A 12,130-nucleotide genomic window follows, 5' to 3' on the forward strand; every position below is an offset into this window, starting at 1 on the left:
CGCACGAGATATATGTCGTGCGCACGTGATAATTATCTCGTGCGCACGAGATATTATGTCGTGCGCACGAGATAAGGAAATAATTTTGGATGTCCCTTTAGGGGCTCCGTAACTTCATAAAACTCCGTAACTCTGTAAAATATATCTCATAAAAATGAACTTCGACAAAATGTATCTCATAAAAACGAACTTCGAGAAAATATATCTCATAAAAACGAACTTCGAGAAAATATATCTCGTAAAAACGAACTTTGACAAAATGTATCTCATAAAAACGAACTTCGAGAAAATGTATCTCATAAAAACGAACTTTGGGAAAAATATATCTCATAAAAACGAACTTGGACAAAATATATACTTGATGGCACTACAGGGTTTTCGTACTTACCTCTTCACCACACGTTTCACCCACACAGACGACTGACTGTTGACCCACGAACTGCCATTAACGCACTGACCGTTTAATTAACCACGTGTGTACGTCTCCACAGCACACAGAACAATGCTGGGCGACGTGCAGCCAATCACATCTCTGCGCGCAGTCACGTACACTAATGCTCCACCCCGTGACATTGCTCACTGGGGGGAAATCCCTAATTGTCCTAGTCTCCTAACCAGCCTACATGTTTAGAACACTTTCGCCACAGTACTCATAATGACTGAAGGACGATTTATTTGTTTAGTCAATTTGTTTAAGGGTTTGCCAAAGTAAAATGTGGCCTGCTTGAGTAATACCATTTCGATCTCATACTGGGGTAGAAAGAAAATACCTTTGGAAGCAAAGCTGAAATCAATTTGACTTGCTTTTCTTAGTTGGGGTTGCGCCAACGCAACAAAAAAATATGGGGGTACATTATAGCGGGTCAATGTAGAAGCACGGTGAATATTATTGTACAAAGAACCATGGAGCTATAAAACACAAACGCACGGTGAATGGCCTCGCAAGGGAAAGTAAGCCGTGTACGAAACGAGTTATTCATGGCTACGGCTTCGCTATTTGTCATTTTTTTGTTATTGTGGGAATCCGTAGCCTTAGACCAAAATACCAGTCTCGCATCTGTCTCGTTCCATAGTGCGAAACGACAAAGTTTCGTGCACCAGTCTGGATTGACGTTCACGCATCGTCGATCAGTGCAGTGACCACAACTGCTAGATAGTTGATGGGCTGAGCATGGAGGAATGGGCTGAGCGCTTCGACTGAAACCGAAATTGTTCCTTTGTAATATTTTGGAAAATGTAAGGGTTTTCTGTTCGATTTGTAAGATGTGAGTTACAACCAGATCCCGTTTTGCGAAACTATCCCGCTGTTGGGCGACAAAATCAAGGTTATCTGCTTCCATACTTCTCGGAAACAAGTTACGGAATTCGGAAGTTATCAACCGGTGCGTGTGGGCGCAATGGTGCAGTCGGCGGGTACATATCGGGGAATTTGATGCCCGCTAACTTCCGGGTTCGCGGACATCTTGCCATGGAGCATTTTACTCGCTCGCTTCTGATTGTCCTTTCAGTGGTATTCGGCGTATCAGGCAAGTTTAACATGGCATTATTTACAAAAGGTCTCAGTATCGTAAAGGTGTAAAGATCTGGATTTTGCTGAAGACATCGTCGTGTCGGTACAAAATTGGAAATGTTTTCTCACTCCCAATGTCTTTTCAACATATCTGCCATGACTGACCTTCATTGAGATGATATATGATGAACAAAAGTGGCGTCAGTATGCAACATTCTTTCCCCAAAACATCCTAATTCAGTAACTGCCAAATAAAAAAAAAATCAGCATTTTGGGTATCTTGAGTAACTCCAGCTCTCAAGAGTTGGAATTACTCAAGCTACATTTTTGGTAGGCCTAGGCCTACTTGATTTTCCCAAAGATTGCCGCCCAGGAGAATTTTCTTTGAAAAGCATTGCGTCAGTATGACATTATTTAAAGTCATATTGTCGTATCGTGATTACGAGCCTGAACATTCAAGCTAAAACGTCTTATTTGCAAAATGCCGTGTTTGTGCAAAAACGTATGTAACCTATGTAACTTGGAGTCACTAGATAGCAGAAGAGTAGGACATTGCTTAAAATTTGCTAAAGCACTCGGTACTAATTCAAGAACAACACTCTTACTTATCCCTACGAGTAAGAGGCTAGCAAGTCACGGTAGGAACCTACATGTAAGGAATTAGTAACCACATAACTCAACTCCCTATTAGAACCAAGCGCAAAGTCCCATCCCTTACTTCATTAACATTTTAAATGCCGGCTCTGTGTGATTTTGTTGTGGGTAATGTTTTTTTAGGGGGGGGGGCTGCATGTTGTACCTCCTTTCTTGAATAGTTCTGTCTCTCTGGTTATGTGGTGTTTGTTTACGTATACTTTTAATGTATTGTCCACCTAGTATTTTACTCTCTTTTTTGTATTAAGCAAGTTTTAATTTTTTTTTTAGAATTAATTGTTTATAATGTAATTGTCTTTTGGAATTTGGCCCCCGGCCCACGATCTGAGACAAATAAAAGAAATGAAAATGAAAAATGAAAATATCTCAAAAGTCATCGAAATTCATATTCTTGAAGTGATGTGACATCAATGATGTTTATATTGATCACAATTAGAAAATATGACGAAATCATTGTTATGAAAAGTATGAGGATGAAAAGGAAGTACATGTATTGCACTATGCACCGCTCAAATTCTGAGTGACCAGTCACTGTACACCGGCGCACATAGAGACAACCACACACAGTACTTACAGTTTCAACGAAACACCACACACAACGAAACTCACTAAACACTTCAATGTACATCGTACATATTGTAGCGCGACAGACCGCTGCCACCATTTAGCGAAATAACCCGAGTCCGTTTGGCTGAAATATACCGCCGACTTCCAAGGTAGTAGCTCACAAATCAGATGTGGGAAGGGATAATTAAATAATAGACAAGGACAAAGGAATTATATTGGACACTGACAACTGGGTTTCATGTGCTGTAATAAAAGATATAAGATTTATTCAATACTCAATGGGCCTGTAATAAAGGGGGTGTGTATATGTGAATTAATGTGCCTCTTATTTGCTATGTGGGAGCCTCAAACCTGTGGGGGCTTATTGCGCACCGCGCCTCCCAGGCCGGTTGCAGCCGCTTGTAACGAGCGCCTCTAATGCACCCAACTCTCCTCTGGCCACGACTGCTCATGCAGCCTCCAGTGAATCCTAGTGAGATCCAGTCAGCCTCCTGTAGCTCTGTGTGATCCCGGTCCCAGTGAAGGACCAGCGGTACCCAGATCGTGAGTCAGCCTCCCGATCCTGTCCCGATGGACATGCGTAGCCCAGATCCTGATAAGCCTCCTGTAGCTCCTGTGAATCCCGGTTAGATCCAGTCAGCCTCCAGTATAGTAGCTCGCTGTGATCTCGATCCCAGTGAGGGACCAGCGGTACCCAGATCGTGAGTCAGCCTCCCGATCCTGTCCCGATGGACATGCGTAGCCCAGATATGTGAGTCAGCCTCCCGATCCCGATCCTGTCCCGATGGACATGCGTAGCCCAGATCCTGATAAGCCTCCTGTAGCTCCTGTGAATCCCGGTTAGATCCAGTCAGCCTCCAGTATAGTAGCTCGCTGTGATCTCGATCCCAGTGAGGGACCAGCGGTACCCAGATCGTGAGTCAGCCTCCCGATCCTGTCCCGATGGACATGCGTAGCCCAGATCCTGAGTAAGCCTCCTGTAGCTCCCCCTCGCGCCGTGCACGACTGGAGTCCCGCTTCCGCAGTTCAGCTAACCATGCAGCTATACTCACCAAGTCAACTTGCCCGGCGAGTCCCACCAGAGAGAGAGAGAGAGAGAGCGCATGCGATACACTCGGCTTTTATAGCCGCGCCGCGGACGTAGTAGCAAGTCCTACATTGTGGACGTGGAAGAACCACGACTGTGCGGCGCGCCTTGCGCGCGGCGATAGCGCCCTCTTTTGACGCCTTTATACAGCGCAGAGCTGATTTCGCTACACAGCTTCCTTCTTTGCTTAGCCATCCCGGCTATATCAGCTAAACTTAAATTCAATACAAGAAATCAGATATGCAGGCCTCACACTTGGCCCAATTTAATAAAAATTACCGTTACATATGGCGCCTCTTTAGTAGCCCCTCATAAGGGGTGCCTACCATTTAGTAGACCTGCCTCTGTCGCCTCATAATTAAGAGCAACAGCACGTTTTAATAATTCACTTAACTTTACAATAACATAGGCAGGTCTTGTGCCTAAGTGTAAATTTAACTTTATTAAACTCTTATAAACTTTATAAACACCTTATTGCAAAACGCTTCAAAACTTTTATGAATGTGAACAAACTCTAATTGAAACTTTCGTCAACACTTTAAACTTGCTCGAACAATATCGAAACTTTTGGCTAACAATTAGGGCAAGCACGCAGGGCCTACACGACGAGGTCGTACACCCGTTCCTCCTTCTTCTCGCACAGTAGTACGCCCTTTTCGTAAGTAGTGGTGGTTTCTTTAATCTGCCTGATCTTGCCCTCCAGCAGCTTTCCTAGGGGTTGCATGACGGTGTAATGGCTGGTCCTTGGCCTGAGCCTTCAGTGGCGCCTCCTCATCGTCGTCGTCGCTGGAAATTGTCAAGTCTTCCTCCAGTTGGTCGAGACTAGCCTTGGAAAGTTGGGGCCTCTTTTCTTGTGGGATTAGGCTGCAAGAAGCAGCCGGCGACAGGCACGCATCGTCCTCTGGGCCAGGGCGATGCGCGATGCTGAGGTCCATTGGTGCGTTGTCCTCCTGTACCCAGCCTGTGGGTCTCTTCGGGGCTTTTGGGCTATCCTGAGGCGGTTCCCAGCCGGCCATCTCATTTTCTAGGAGTTGTTTCGCCTCCAGCCACGATGTGGCATATCCTCCAGGCTGCGCCTAACTTCAACTTTCCTGCAAGCGGCCTCCTGAGTCAGCCTCTTCCGGGGAGGCAGACTGTCGCCTCTCCTGCGACTACTTCCTTCACCAACCTCCTAGGTCAATCGCACTTCCACCCATCGGCGGGGCTCCTCAGCTGTTGGCCTCTTCCGCTCAGGTACCGTTTCATCCTGGCTGCTGGTTGCCGCTCGTTCCCCTGCTCCCTAGCTGTTCTCTCCTCCTCCGTCTCCAAGGCAATCCCATCCACCTCGTCGAATCTTTCCCCAAGTGGTTCGCCGAGGTAGGGCTTGAGGCGGTCAGCATGCACCACCTGTTTCTTCCCCCTTGGCGATCGTTGTATTCTGAACGTTACATCGGACAACTGGTCAAGGATCAGAAAGGGTCCCTCCCAATGGGACATGAGTTTAGGAGTGACTTCTTTCTTTTTAGCAGGGTTGAACATGTATACAAACTTCCCCGCCTGATAGGCAGCCTCCTCGGTGCCCCTATCGTAAGTCCGCTTCTGGTGGCGGGCGCTTTTGCCCAGCCGTCCCCTCGCTTTGTCATGAGCGACTTGCATTCTCCCTCTCAAATCTTCCGCATAGTCTGTGGTTGTCCCCTCATCTGCTGGCCTGGTAAAGTAGTCCCCCACTACCAATATCCTTTTGTTTCCCCCTTCGGTTTTGGGCAGTGGACCAATGAGGTCTAGGGCCACGCGCTCAATTGGGCCTCCCAACCGGTACTGTTGAAGTGGTGCCCGCCTCTTCTTTTTAGGAGGCGACTTGCGCCTCGCGCAAGGACTACACTTCCGGCACACGGCCCTCACATCCACGGCCATACGCCACCAATAATACCACGTTTTAGCCTTTGTGAGCGTGCGAGCGACTCCAAAGTGGCTGCTCGTTTCACCTCCGTGCAGCTTCTCCAAGAGAGAGTTCCTGTACGTTTCCGGTAAAACCACGTGCCAATGGGTTCGTTTCCCATCATTAGACTCCCACTGACGGTACAGCACGGTTTGCCGAACCTCCAGTTGTTCCCATAGAGTCCAGTATGCCTCCGTCGCTGTGCTAAGCGATGAAACCTCCTTGAACTCGGGACGAGTTCCAGCTTCTTTTGCTCGCAAGATGATTCCAATGGATGGATCTTCGTCTTGGGCTCGGTGCATATCCTCCAGTGTAATGTCGGGGGAGATTGTCACCATTCTTGATTCCTTCTTCTCGTCATCACTCCCCATTATTTGGTCCGCAATCAGCTCGTCAACGTCTGTCCGTCCGCACTGGCCGCAAGGCCTGCAGGAGAGCGCGTCAGCATTCCCATGCTTTCGGCCAGGTCGATGTTCAATGACGTAGCCGTATTCCCCTATCGCCTCAAGCCATCTCGCTATTTGGCCTTCTGGGTTTTTGAAGTTGGTGAGCCATCGGAGCGAGGCGTGGTCAGTTCGAACAGTTATTCCCCTCCCATACAGGTACTGCCGGAAGTGCTTTAAGTAAGCCACAACGGCCAGCAGCTCCCGCTGGGTAGCGCAGTAGTTCCGCTCCGGCTTAGAGAGCGTCCTACTTGCATACGCAATAACTCTTTCCTCCCCTTGTTGAATCTGAGAAAGGACTGCTCCGAGGCCTTCTCCACTCGCGTCAGTGTCCAACACGAACTCGCCATCCGGCTGTGGGTATGCCAGAATTGGAGCCTCTTGTAGCCGAATCTGGAGTTCGTGAAAAGCGGAATCGCATTCTTCATCCCAATTGAATTCCTTCGCTTTCTCCGTGAGGCGATGGAGTGGCCGAGCGATTTCGGCGAAGCCTCTTATAAACCTCCTGTAATACGTGGCGAGCCCCAGGAAGCTCCTTACTCCCTTCACGTCCGTCGGCGTTGGCCACGTTTGGACCGTCTTGATCTTATCGGCATCAGTGGACACTCCATTTTCCGATACCACATGTCCAAGGTACTTCACTGCCTTTTGGAACAGGAAGCATTGCCCTGGCTTCAGCTTTAGCCCCGCAGAGCGTAATCGCTGGAACACCTCCCGCAAGCGGCATATCTCCTCCGTCACACTCCTCCCGTACACAATCACATCATCCAAATACACCAACAGTGTGTCCCATTGAAGTCCTGTTACCACACGCTCCATAAGCCTCTCGAAGGTCGCAGGGGCGTTGCACAGGCCCAAGGGCATCACCTTCCAGCTGTACAACCCCCCACGAACCATGAGAGAACCAACGAGATTTCAGAACATCACGAGGTAGGTCGCAGTCAAGCAGTCTGGCGAGCTATTGACAAGATCACCGGCAGGAAAACACGACCGAACACCATTGTTTCTGCAGAGTCCGTAGATGATCGGTTAATGAAGATAGCTAGCTACTTTCACAGGCTCCTGAACACACAGCCTCTTGACCTGGATCTACCACCGCTCGGTCCTCTACCGTTGGCACCTGACATAAATGTCGGTGCTATTACAATCGAAGAACTCCACAAGGCCGCCCAACAAACTCCTCCAGGAAAGGCTGCAGGTCCCGATGAGCTGCCATCCGATATTGTTGGCATTTTGCCGCTGCTGGAGTGTGTGCTGCCCATCATGAACGACGTGCTTGCTGGCAACGATCCTCCTCCGGAATGGCGCCAGTCCATCATTGTCGCGATCCCCAAAAAAGGCAATAGTATGAAACTTAACAACCTGCGTGGACTGAGCCTTTTGTCAGTTCATGCAAAACTCTTCAATCGTGTGCTACTGATCCGCCTTCACGAGCGGCTAGAAACGCTCATTCTACCACTGCAGGCTGGTTTCCGACCTAATCGTAACACCGTGGAACAAATCGCATGCCTCCGAATAGCAATTGATGCGTGTCGCTCCAGAAAGCGGAGTCTAGTGGTAACCTTTGTTGACTTCTGCAAGGCTTTTGACTGTGTCGATCGCGGGGCACTCAGAGATATTCTGGCATTCTATGGGATACCCACATCTTTCATCAATGCAATAATGTCACTCTACACCAACACAGCCGCATGTGTACGCACATCTTCGGGATGCACTGACGAATTCAAAACAACATCTGGTGTACTTCAAGGTGATACTTTGGCACCATATCTTTTCATCATCGTCATGGATTACATCCTGCGCACATCACTTACCCTTGTGGATGGCTACACTGTGAGAAGACGCTTGTTGGCGCGATGGACAGCCGTAAAAATTCCTGCACTCGCATATGCCGATGACGCTGCGCTGATGTCTGATGACGTGGATACAGCTCAACGCCAACTGCTTCGCTTTGAGGCAGCATCAGCCAAAGTTGGTTTGCGCCTGAATGCCACCAAGACAAAAGTCATGTATGTTGGAGACGTTCCGCAGACTATCATCAGCACAACGGATGGCATCCCTCTTGAAGCATGCGACGACTTCTGCTACCTAGGATGCAATGTGGCAGATAGCAGAAGTGCCATCCAGTGCCGACAACAGCTTGCATGGGTCGCAGCACGAAAACTCACTCCTGTGTGGGATGGGGTAGCTAGTGACAATGCCAAAATGCAGCTATTCCATTCCACAGTAGAGTCAGTGCTCCTGTACAGCTGTGATGTCCTAGCGATCACCGAAACCATGGCCAGGCATCTAGATGCTTCACACCGTGCTCTCATCCGTTTTTGTCTTGGTGTCCACTATCCAGAACGACTTTCCAACGACAGTCTGTACGCTCGAACTTCCGCAGCACCAGCCACAACCACCCTGCTGATACGTCGCCTTCGCCTCCTTGGTCATGCACTGCGAAGACCTCAGGTGCCTCTGGCCATCTTCATGAACCCACAAAACCAACCATCAGAACCCTTTCGACAGGGCGGGGGACTACGTCACACCTACATGGCACAAATCATTGACGACCTAAATGCCATCGGCCTCAGTCATGGTCAGGCTGCTCGAGCTGCCCAGGATCGGGCTGGATGGCAAAGACGACTTTCGAGCATTGGAAAAGCCACCGGTCACAACGCCTCGAGCCGACTTCGACTCCAGTAGCGTCAACTCAACGAACCATGAAAGCCGATTTTTGTTTCGCCTCCTCATCCAGTTCTATCTACCAATAACCGGAGGCGAGGTCTAGGGTAGAAAACCACCTCGCTCCGGTTAGTGCATCAAGTGTGTCGTCTATGCGGGGAACCGGGTAAGCATCTTTTACTGTCACTGGGTTGAGTTTCCTATAGTCCACACAAAAGCGGCGGCTGTCCCAGTCGTTCTCCAAGAAGACATCAGCGAAATCAGTGAGGAGGCTGGCTACCGCCTCGTGATGTTGGGGTTGTAAGTCACCTGTGCTTCACTTCCACAGATCCAGGAGATGAGGGGGAACACTAACGGACTGTGCGCCTCCTGCCGATGAGGCTTCAAGTGGCGCTTCATCTACATCTTCCTCTTGAACCTGTGAGAGGCGACCTGCCATGGTCCCGCTCCGAAGAAGGCATTCCCTTTGTCCGGGGTTGAGAACACGCAAGGCCATAGTTTCCTCCTTCCCCGTCTTCACAAGCGTCCTTGCCAGAATTAATCCCTTATTTGCCTGCTCCTCATTATCCGCCACTGATTCGATGATTCCCAGTTTGTCAGCCTCCAATGTGTGAGTGGACTAGTGCCTCATGGCCAGGAGGTATTACGGTATCTTCCGCTTCAACCACCCGGGCGCAAAATGGTGTTCCCCAACGGGTGGTACACTGAAAGTGTTCCCCGTTGAGAATTAGTTCCCACCGTTTGAAGTCCAGCATGCCTCCAGTCGGTAGCAGGAAATCCATGCCAAGAACTCCCTGTGCGCTCACTTTAGCAAAAACTGCTCTAACCTGGCTGGTATAGTCTTCCCGATTTTTAAGTCTACATTGGCCACACCTAACGTTTCCATAACTGTCCCATCGGCCTGATACACTTTGATGCCATCTTGCACCAGCTGGGGGCACGTCTCAGGAGACATCCTGTAGTATACCTCGTCCGATATAATGGCTGATGTTTTGTTGATTTTTCATGTGCGGGGCCCAGGTCCGATTCATTATCAAGCTGGGATCCTAAACCACGTGGTAGCTGACCATAGCTCCTCCTTCATTGAAAGGCTGACGTTTTGTTCATTTTTCATGTACGGGGCCCTGGTCCGATTCATTATCAAGCGTGGGATCCAAAACCAAGTGGTAGCTCCTCCTCTCTTGAAAGGCTGACGTTTTGTTCATTTTTCATGTGCGGGGGCCCTGGTCCGATTCATTATCAAGCTGGGATCCTAAATCACGTGGTAGTTCTTCCTTGAAAGGCTGACGTTTTGTTCATTTTTCATGTGCGGGGCCCTGGTCCGATTCATCATCAAGTATGGGGATTTTTTTTTTCTATTTCACAATGTACATGTTTGTAAAATAAAATACGATGTTTTGTTTTATGTAATATAATTGATATATGGTGATTCAAACAATATTTTATTTGTTATAAATCTGTTTCGACTTTATTTTAAACAACAATCATGTAACCGTATTAAATAAATTTAAAACTCTCCTTAACGAAAATGGAAGTATCTTACTATGTACTAAGTGTCACGTGATCGTGACTGACTGCGTCTTCTGAATCTTCTCATGCATTATGCATCTCAGCGGGGCCATTTTGTTTATGTGAACAACTCAGTGATCTCTAGAAATCATCTGAAACCACAACCCTGGAAAGACACAAAGTGCGACGCACTGTGCATGCAGTTCATTCATGTACAAAACATGTTGCTGGCACACCGGATGCGTGCGGCATGCCTCACACAATCCGTCTAAATTCTTGTTCTAAAAGTGTTAATTATTCAAGAATGGATTTGTAGAATTAATTGCAATTGATGATCAAGGAATTATTTGACTAATAACAACCACTTCATGTTACAAAAGTGCTAGGAAAGTGCGTCATAATTCATAATACGTAAAAAAAAAAAATGAAACTCCACCGACTACATGTAGTTTGTGGAGAAATGCTGTGTGGAGCCAGCGTGTGGTAAGCCTAGTGTGTGGGTATCCTTTTGTGTTATGCAAACGCAGATCCACGACGCCTTATCAGTGGTTTTAATGGATAAATAAACAATGCAATTAGTCGTGACTAGTCGACTATAGTCGCGACTATTTATTGATGGTCGCCGCGACTATTGAAATTTGATAGTCGCCCAGGCTTAGTGTCAAAAATATCCGTTGTCTCAAGCTAAAATATCGTATGATGATCTCATTCGCTTAAAAGTTCTTTTATCGAAATATCATGTGGGATAACAAAAAGTTCAACGCATTGAACATGTTTCTGAATAAATAATCTTCCTGAACTTACTTTATCTTTTCATTTAATAAAACACAAACATTTAACGAGCCACCACAAACCTATTAATTTTTTTCTTAAAACGACTTTAAAAAATGAGGTACAACTTTTTTCACTGCCACGATCGACGCTGTGAAGGTTTGTGGTAATAGCTTTTTTACTCTAGAATCCTTATAAAAAAAACTTTTATTTCACTCATTTTATAAAAACTGTTTGCAAGGCATTTATCATTTCAAAATTATATTTGAAATATCAAGCAGTCTTTTTCATTTACATGTAGATTGGCACTGTGTACTGTTTTCATACATAACAGTTTTAATTTGAACAGAAATTCAGGAGAAAATGTGACATTCTTACCAGCTTTGGCAGTGGAAGATATGCAAACTGTTACGTTCCCTAATTTTCAGCCCGTGGTTTTGGATGTACATTCTAGTATTACCCCAATAGAGCAAGAGTTCCATATCTGGCCACTACACATTCACTGCCAAACATGTCACCTTGCCTTGTTCATTGAAGACACATTTTCAAACTTGCTTAAGGAAAACTGAACTCATCGGGGGAAAGGTTGTTTTTAGGCCATATTTTGGATACACGTATCATTCACACAAGTTTCCTATCGTGTAGGCAGCCAAATTCAGGAGTCAGGAAGTGTAGCAATGTGCACATGCGGTGGTGGCCAAATACGGAACTCTGTCCATAAATGGTGAAAAATAATAGTTAATTAATGGGCAGTAGGCCCTGTAGAACTTGGCATTTCATGACATTTTTCTGCAAGTGGCTCAAACTATAAATAATATAATGAAGGAACAACTCTCATTCTGATATGACTGTTAGTTTATTACAATGTACTGTAGGTCTCCTCCTGACTGACCTGACTAGAGAAAGGATATGTCAGTCCTTAATAATACAGTTTTACTGTTAGTGTTAGTAATTACCATCAGGCCCGGATTATCCAATAGGCACAGTAGGCACTGTGCCTTGGG

Source organism: Patiria miniata, unplaced genomic scaffold (assembly GCF_015706575.1).
Source record: "Patiria miniata isolate m_02_andy unplaced genomic scaffold, ASM1570657v1 HiC_scaffold_3, whole genome shotgun sequence".
Lineage (NCBI taxonomy): Eukaryota > Metazoa > Echinodermata > Asteroidea > Valvatida > Asterinidae > Patiria > Patiria miniata.